Genomic DNA, 9266 nt, shown 5'->3' with positions numbered 1-9266 from the left:
AGCATGCTAGATGATATGAGTCACACATAGTGATCTAGGGTTTATGGTTGACGTAAACATGCCGTCGCAGCGGCGCCTCCCCGGATGACCGCATGTTGTAGGCAGATAGAGTTGCACTTGGGCATGATCCACAGTAGAAACTTAACACATGATGAATTCACAATGTTATGCAGTTTGGTCAGTTAGGCGTGTTGCCATGGATGAACAAACCGCATTGACGGGGGATGATAATGGTACTAATAAGGCGACTCGGAACGGTAACGATATTTTTAATGAAGATGATGACAACAGCGACAACGATTCCATGTCGTCATTTGATATCTTGCCTCCGGAGGATTTTGATCATAATGAACATGGCGCAAATAGTGAAAATGTAAGTGCCGTATATTTTGATTTCATCTTTGAACCTGCAATGTATGGCATGGCTAACTATTTCTCTATGTATACAAATTTGCAGGAAGATGTGGATGTTGACAATGTGAAAAATAGTTTACAGGAAGAGTAAAATGCAAGTGCGGTCCTAATTCTTTTCTAAAAGTGTTGATTGGGTCTCAATTCTTTCAAAATGCACATCTGGGTCCTAATTCTTTGTAAGTTGTTCACCCAAGGTCCTATTTTCATCTGACCGCGCTTTGACCGCCGCCAAATTGACACCTGGGACCGGGCGGGAGATTTCGTGTGGCTAGCAGTTGGTCTTTTTTGCCATTCGGCCCCTGGGGCTTCTAGTTTTCTCATTCCCCCATCCCTTGGTCTATTGCTCGCTCTCTCCTCTCCCGCTCTGCCATCGTCGCCGTCACCGCCATGTCCGGCGCCGCTAGCTCTTCAGCCGTGAAGCACCGTGGGAAGAAGGTTGTCCAAGCGTCCCTTCCACCTCCCGCATTAGCCCTTTTCTCGCCGCCCCTCTCATCGCCGGCACCAGGGTGTGTGTTGCCGTTGGTCTGGAAAAATTGTACAGTGACATCTTCTCATCTGCTCTAAATGTTTCCATATAATTGCCAGCCAAATATCTTGCTGTAAACTGCTTGAGTGCTCACTCTCTTTCATATGCATGTTCACCCACATACTTATTCACAACCCATGCTCTGGTCCTGCTGTCAGATGCAGCAAACAGGAACGAGGGACAATCTCCAACACAACCTACCCTTATCCTCTGTCTATCATTCTTTATGTATTGGATTTGTACTCTTTTGCTTCACAATCTACTCCTGAATTGCTGCTCTCAGTGACAGACAAGAACACCATGCCTATGTGAAAACTAACTTCTTTCATGTTCTTAGGCCTCCACCTTTTCAGCTTCACCTCCGGAGAAAAAGAGGACCGAGGGTTAGGGTTAAAGGCACGACACTGACCGTGTCGTAGAGGAGGATCTCCGGGTCGCCGCAACACGGGCGCCATCCTAGCGGCGGGACCACCGGGTAAATGCCTGCGATTGCAGCTCTTCTCGGCGGACCAATGCCACAGCCGTCAATCGCTTCCGTGTCGCCAGAGAGAAGCGGAGAAGAGGAAAGGACTCGGCTGGGAAGAAATTAGGGTTGGAGGGTTCGTTTGCAAAAATGCACGGCCGTTTGCTATCCCGCCTAGGCCTGGGTGTCAACGTGGTGGCGGTCAAAGCGCCATGCGAGCTTCTCAGGGCGGTCAGACGAAAATAGGACCTCGGGTGAACAACTTAGAAAGAATTAGGACCTAGATGTGCATTTAAAAAAAATTGGGACCCAATCGACACTTTTGAGAAAGAATTAGGACCGCGCTTGCATTTAACTCTTACAGGAATCATTCGCAGATAACTTGAGCCAAGTTCGTAGATAGATGTTGTACATCGATGAATATTATGAATTAAATGATAGTAATTAACATATACATTTTCATATGAATTTTGTAGGAGTCGGATGGTATTAGCGGTGATCACGATGAGGGGGAGATCGACATTGAGGAGGCTCGAAGGCAGCAGCAAATGGTGGATACACATTGGAAGGTGATGGCTATGACCTTTCGGTCGCAAGGTGATGCATACATATTCTATAACAATCACGCCAAAGAGAACGGGTTTAGCATCAGAAAACAGAAGGTCAAACGAGGTGCTTCAGGAATGATACGGTACCGGAGATTTCTTTGCTCCAGGGCAGGTAGAAGGCAGAGCAAGTTTATAACCATGGAGGGCCGCAAGCGCAGGCTTAGACCGGAGACTCGTTGCGATTGCGGCGCACATATGGTGGTGAAGCTGGACAGAGAACGTGGTGTTTGGTTCCTCGCGTCATTCGTGGATGATCACAACCACGCGATGGCTAGGCCCGACGACGTTTGTTCTCTGTGGTCACACAGACGGATTGGAGAAAGCACGAGGGCAGAGATATTGGCGTTGGAAGCTGCCGGGATAAGAAAGCATATAATAATGGACAACTTTATCAGCAGATATGGTTCATACGATAAGTGCGGGCTTATTAGGAGGGATATTTACAATCTTTGTTGCAGAGAAAAAATGAAGCTCATTGCAAAAGGTGACGCAGAGACGGCAGTTGGCATTATGAGGAGCAGGAAGGAGAAGGACCCTGAGTTTTTTTTGAGTATGTGCGTGACAAGGAAGGGCAACTGAAGAGTATGTTTTGGTGTGATGCACAGTCGCGGAGGGACTATCAGGACTACAGAGATGTGGTTGTGTTTGATAGCACGTATAAGATGAACAAGTATGGTATGCCGTTCGTCCTCTTTGTCGGAGTTAACAACCACCGTTGCACCACAGTGTTTGGATGTGCCATAATTGCTGACGAGACGGAAGGGACATATGTGTGGCTGCTGCAGACATTTATGAAGGCAAACTGTCAGGTGAAGCCAAAGTCAATAATCACAGATGGTGACGCTGCAATGATCCGGGCTATTCGGACTGTCCTTTCAAATGTTTTCCATCATCTTTGCTCCTGACATATCGAGAAAAATATGCAGAGGCACCTGCATTATAAGTCACTGGATGAGTTCAGATCGCTCCTATACTATGCCACCTCTCAAGCGAACTTTGAGCAAAGATGGACCGATTTCTATAATAAGTGGAAGACGGATAGAACTAAAGAGTGGCTTGACAGGATGTACAGGAAAAAGAGACTTTGGGCAGCTTCATATCTTTTTGATGGTTTTTTTCTTGGTATGCGAAGTAACCAGAGAAGCGAAAGCCTCAACTCCTGCCTTCACCTTCACCTGGACTACGGTATGACAATAGTTCATTTGGTTGTGCATTATGAGAACTATATAGTTCGCCTGCATGAGAATGAGGCGTACGATGACTGCGAGGCACACCAAAAAGAACCACCGTCGGTTACTGAATATAAGGCACTTGAGGAGCATGCCACCAAAGTATTCACACCTGCTAATTTTTACATCCTGCAAGATGATTTGCACAAGATGGGTCAGCTGGAGATATTTGAGACGCTCGTGGGAATTGAGCGTCAGGCATATATGGTGACATGGAAGGATAACCACAAGTTCTTGTACAATGTTGTTTATGAACCAGGTAACTCAGAAGAAACTATAACATGCAGTTGTCTTAGGATGGTTCGGAAAGGCCTGCCATGCAAACACATTCTTTTTGTTCTCCATCATCTGAACATAACTGAAATACCAAAGTGTTGTGTCCTTCATCGTTTGTCAAAAAATGCGAGAGATGGATTGCCTGTGCAGCGGAAGAGTGATATGTTTGGATGGGGTTGGTCAGGGCCATTAGAGAGAGACCGGTATAGTCAAATAATCATTAAAACCGCAGAGGCAGCTCATGTTGCAGCAAATGATCCTTCTTGCTTGACGAGTTGATGAAGTGTCTGGACAACATAATAGCGCAGAAAAAGATACCAAAGGAGGAACTTATAGGAAGTAGAAGGTATGCTAAGCTTAAGAAGGAGGCAAGTCAAGCGCAACAAGTTGAACCTGGTATTGGTGATCCTGAGAAAGTTTCGACGAAGGGTGCACCTAAGAAGGGACGGTCAAAGGGGGGCCCCGATGTTACAAAGAATGGTAGGCCAAAAGATTTTACAGAGAAAAAAAGTGGTCCTTTGTGCAGTCTGTGTAGTCAACCAGGTCATAACAAGGCTACATGTGGAAAAAAAATAGAAGTAAGATGATACCTTCTTATTTTTTGTTATGTTGGTACTTCAGTTTTACAAACTATATTTTCTCACCCATATTTTTATGTTATGTTCAGGAATTGGGCGTAGAGAAGCATCTTGCTATGTTGGAAGAATAAAAATGGTCGCATGAGTCTAGTCCGAATAAACTATGTTGTTTCTTGTTCGTACTTGTGTGGCAGAAAACTTTATGTCTCGATTTGTTTATGTGTGATGAAAATATTTATGTGAACATATGTGATATGACACATCATATTTGTTGAATGAATTGCCATCTTATTTGTACTGCTGTGTGAAAGAGTTCACAGTTTTAATATACTGCATTTTTGTTACTGTACATGTTGCAAAAAACATGGCCGACCGTCGTTGTGCAAAAAAAACATGTCCGATCGTCGTTGTGCAAAAAAATGCCCGACCGGCAACTGCTGGACCGCAAGTTGGGATATATTCCTAACCCAAATCAAGCCGACGAGGCGACTCGGGAGGTCCATATAAAGCCCATCAAGGACCCAGCAGCCAGGTCCAACAGGGCGGCGATATCAAGCAATACTAGCAGAGGAGTTCGACCTGTGTAGCACGCCGGCATATTTAAGCTGGTCCTCTCCCCCGTCAACTTCCGAGGTGGGACTAAACTCCTTCGTCGGGCGCGCGAGGCGACGATGACTGGGCCGGGGAGGGGCGAGGCTGGGCCTGTCATATTGGGCCGACATGGGCCGGGCGACGACGTTGCAGAAATGGAGCCTCGTCAGCGTTGCGTCGACTGCATGCTGAGCCGGCTCTTATTTAGTCCCACCTCGCCAACGGAAGGGCGCACCGACCGGCTTAAATAGCCGGGTCGGCTGGTACTCTCGAACTCCTCTGTTACAAGCTCCTTGTCAGCCACCGTTGGGCCTCCTTGTGGGCCCTTGTGGGGTCCGCATCAATCGCCCGAGTCGCCTGTCGGCTAGATTTGGGTTGGTTACCAGTCCCCTATGGGTCCACAAGCGAAGGTTGGGCTGTTTTTTTTCTAGTCAATTTTTTTTGAGCAAACGAGGAGGCGTCCGCCTGCATTTATATGTGCATCTAAGAGCCAACAAACGGCGGCTGGCATTATCATCACATAATAATATTGCACATACAGACAGTCGTCCGCCTCCATTTATATGAAACTCTAAGAGCCAGCAGACGATGGCATCATCATCACATAAGCATATAGCACATAGCAGCTGAACATATATAGTTGGAAAATAAATATTATAGCTAGTACCGACGATGGCACCTTTATTTAGTTGCGGACGTGCATAATCATGCCCATTACAATAAGAAATGTTTTAATATCGAAATTGTTTCTAGTGCCGTCAACGGCACGTTTATTTAGTTGCGATAATAAGAAATAGAATGTCCTCGTAGCGAAAAACCCATCAACGGACTTATTTCTTGTCCATGATCTTCAAAATCTTCTCTTTCACAGTTTCCATCGTGTTGCACTCTGAAAAAAGTACTTCAGCTAGAATGTGTCCCCTTGAAGCATTCACCTCAGCTTGATTAAAGTCAAATATCCATTCATCTCCGTTCTAGTTTTGAATGCATTTCACCACAAACAGAACACAAGAAACTCTACAAAAAACCGTGAGTCAGGCATTGTTGTGTAAGAGAAGTACTTAGAACTTAAACAGTTGAACATACCCATCCTCTTGTAACGGCATATCGTACTCATTTATTGGCCAGGAAGATACGTCTGGATGTTCCATTTGTACAAGGGAGTTCACCTCTAACGTATCTTTAGCTATTTCTGCCCTCTGAAATAAAATGTGAAGTTCATATGAAGTACATAACTAATTACTACTATCTATCTTGTTTCATGTAAAGAAAGAAGCTTACCAACTGTCTTATTTTTTTAAGAACTCCCTCGCTGCATTTACCAGTAGAATTTAAAACTTGAAACTCTTTTTTCTTGTTGTGCATGAGAATTGTTATCTAGTGATTTTCTTCCACATGAAGAGGAAAATATGCCTACAACAAAGTTTATTCAAGTTCTTGGACACACAAGTAGTTATGTACTACGAAGGATCATACAAAAGTGAAGTACCTTATCTGTAATGAAATACTCATCATTAACTCTAGACACCATTTTAGTTTGGTTTGTGAAATGCTCCAGAAAATGGTGCTTAGAGTTCTTAACCTTTCCTTCAGCACGAAGAATAAGCCAGTGTGACACCCAAGATGATAAAATGTGACGGTCAGCACGAGGATTATGGGTCTGCATATGGTTGCAATAACTATCAATGACCTGAAAATAATATAACAGCAATACTCCTCTTAGAAAAAAATTAAATATGACATGTACAACTTCATATAATTGTTGTAATACTTACACCGCCATGCAACCATTTTTTCGCAATGTTGGCTTGAAGCATATCAGGTGTACATGTTTCCCCAGCAATTCCTGTCATGTGCACGACAATTTTCCTACTAAGCTTCGCCGAGTCTGATAGTGTCTGGATATAAACCTTCGCGGCCTCTATGTGATCCTCAGTAATGTAATCGGTATTAATAATAGCGTCTCTTATACCAAACAAACCTAAAATATAATCAAACAATGAGTAAATAAATTGTGCATGGAAGGACTGAAATATCTTTAAAACAAAGTACCTAACACTTACTTTTCTTTGGATGTTTACGTCCACCGATCTGCTGGAAGGGTGAAAGAACGTACTTTGACTTTTTTCTCTTGCGTTTCCCATCATTCTCCTCAGTGCCACTTCCTTTCGCATTTTTTATACGTGTGTCCAGACTATCCATACTAATCTCCTCAGATTTATCGGCGCTAGACCCGTCTGACACTGCATTTATATTCTTGGGGGTTGAAGTAACTTCTGGAAAGTCATTCGTGTCTACCGTTGCAAAAGATGGATCGGTTGAATTACCATTCTCGTCAATAACGAAGGGGTCCCCTTCATCTCCTGTACCGGCTGTGTTGAGATGCATACCTTTCTCACGTGCGGACTTCATTCCGTTCCCATTGGTGAAGGATGCCTCCACCCCGTTGTCCATATCTTCCTTTGCAGGAGTTGATTTTACATCTGGAAAATATTTTGACGGACCATACTTCCTCATCCAGTTCTCACTATGCTCCACAAACTCAACATCACTAAACCCTCTATTTGTCTTGAAGACAAGACCTTTGTTCTCCGGCTCCTCCAGTACTATCTGCAATAACACATGGGAAGCATTAAGTACATGCAAACAATATGAATAATCTCATGTAATTTGAAGAACACATCACTAATTACCTCAGCACATTTTTTAGGGACAATGCGAATTTCTTTTTGCATATCTTTGATGCTTTTCATAATTTGATCTAAGGTCGTGTCCTTGCTCGAGGAAGCCTCGTCTCTATTATCTTTCCTTTTTCGCGAACGACCTGTTCTATCAACTGGCTCAGATTCTTCCTCCACAAATTTCCCCTCTTGAGCAATTATCGTTTGTCTGTGCTTCTCACTTATTATGTCATCAACCTGTGCCGTGTTAAATCATTTTAAATTACTCACCATGAAAAACGTTCCATAACTGCATGCATGCAAACCATAAATACTTACCCTCCCATTCCCGCGGCCGTATGATGTGTTGTACGCATCACGCTTCATAGCCTCGACTTCTGGCCAGTTAAGCATCAGCGGATACTCATGCGCCAGTGGATCAAATGTCTCGTCATCAAGTGGCTGCACTTTCTCCCAAAACAAGTACTGCATGAACATGAAATATATTAGCAATCTTAACAGTACAACCTATAGTTCGAAATAAAATATATAACATAGAATTTACCTGTATGAGGGCTAGGTTTCCCATCGGCCATGAAATTTTGTAAGATCCGATACAGTCTTCGTGATGCCATCGACGCAAACGCGTAAAGTAAACGCGTTCCAGTTAAATGATTTGATGCTCTCCACATCCTCCACTAGCTTGTAAAAAGCATTAGGAACTTCTACCGTGGAGTGTGGTGCAAGAACCGTGCCTAGAAGAACGAACACAATTCGACGCAGGAAATCATCATCATACAATCCACTAGTAGTGATGTCATGTATAAGCTGGTCTATCATTATTTCATTCGTACTCGAATCTATGAAACGACTCGGCACCTTCACCTTCGCCTTTAACCCCCATTTACCTAAAGCTTTCATGGCATCTCTGTCCTTGTTCACTAGGCCAAAAATACCAAACACATCTTCAGCGCGCAATGATATCGCACCGTTTCTTGATGGCATAATGAACCTTTTTGTGTACAATGCATATGATTTAATAATAAACTTTAGCAAACACTTGCGCATGAGCACACTAGGAATCATCAACATTTGTCCTGGTCTAGTGCTTGCAAATCGTTTTTTTTGCCTAGAGGTCAGTTTCCTGACGAGGAGACACCACTTCTCAACTGAACAGAAAATCTCTCCGTACTCCTCCATCAATACGAATAGGAGCAAACAATATATTAGCTACTTTGCATGTCTAGATGATGAACATGATGAATGCACCATTGAAAAAACAAAAACATTACCTCCCATCATTACCGCCGTCGGTGGCCGGGGGGGTGCTGGTGGTGATGACGACGCCGACGGCGTGCTGTGGAATTGCGGCCGCCTACGTCAGAAACTTCGGGTGACGTGATGTAGACGGACGACCACGTTGGATGTCGTGCTGTCGATCGGCGGACGGACAGCGAAGTGGCGTCATGGGGCCAGAGGGGGATGGATGGCGGCGTGCTGAAGAGGACAAGATGAGGGGTGTCAGGGGATCGGGGGCAGATGGTGGCATGGGTTAGGGCTTGGGGCAGGGCGTCGTGGGTGACGAGGGCATATGGCGGCAGGCATGCCAGGTGCTAATCACGATAGATTCGGTCGGGCCCGCGTCGCCTCTGTCTCCATTGCCGTCCGCAATGATTGGGTCGGGCCCCAGACGACACGGGTGGATTAGCGTCGGCGTGCAGCAGCCATGCTAATTTAGTCCCACCTTGGCCACCGAAGGATGTCCCGACCAGTTTATATAGCCGCCTCCGTTAGTCCATGCATGGTCATATCTAATATTGTGATATGACTCTACATAACTGCCCGGCAGTACACTGTCTGGCAGTGAACTGCCCGGACAGTTAGGTAAAGTCACATCACAGTATTAAATATGTTTATTTTG

Source organism: Triticum aestivum, chromosome 6B (genome assembly GCF_018294505.1).
Source record: "Triticum aestivum cultivar Chinese Spring chromosome 6B, IWGSC CS RefSeq v2.1, whole genome shotgun sequence".
Classification (NCBI taxonomy): domain Eukaryota; kingdom Viridiplantae; phylum Streptophyta; class Magnoliopsida; order Poales; family Poaceae; genus Triticum; species Triticum aestivum.
The sequence above is the reverse complement of the archived record's forward strand: the minus strand, read 5'-3'. Positions refer to the sequence as shown.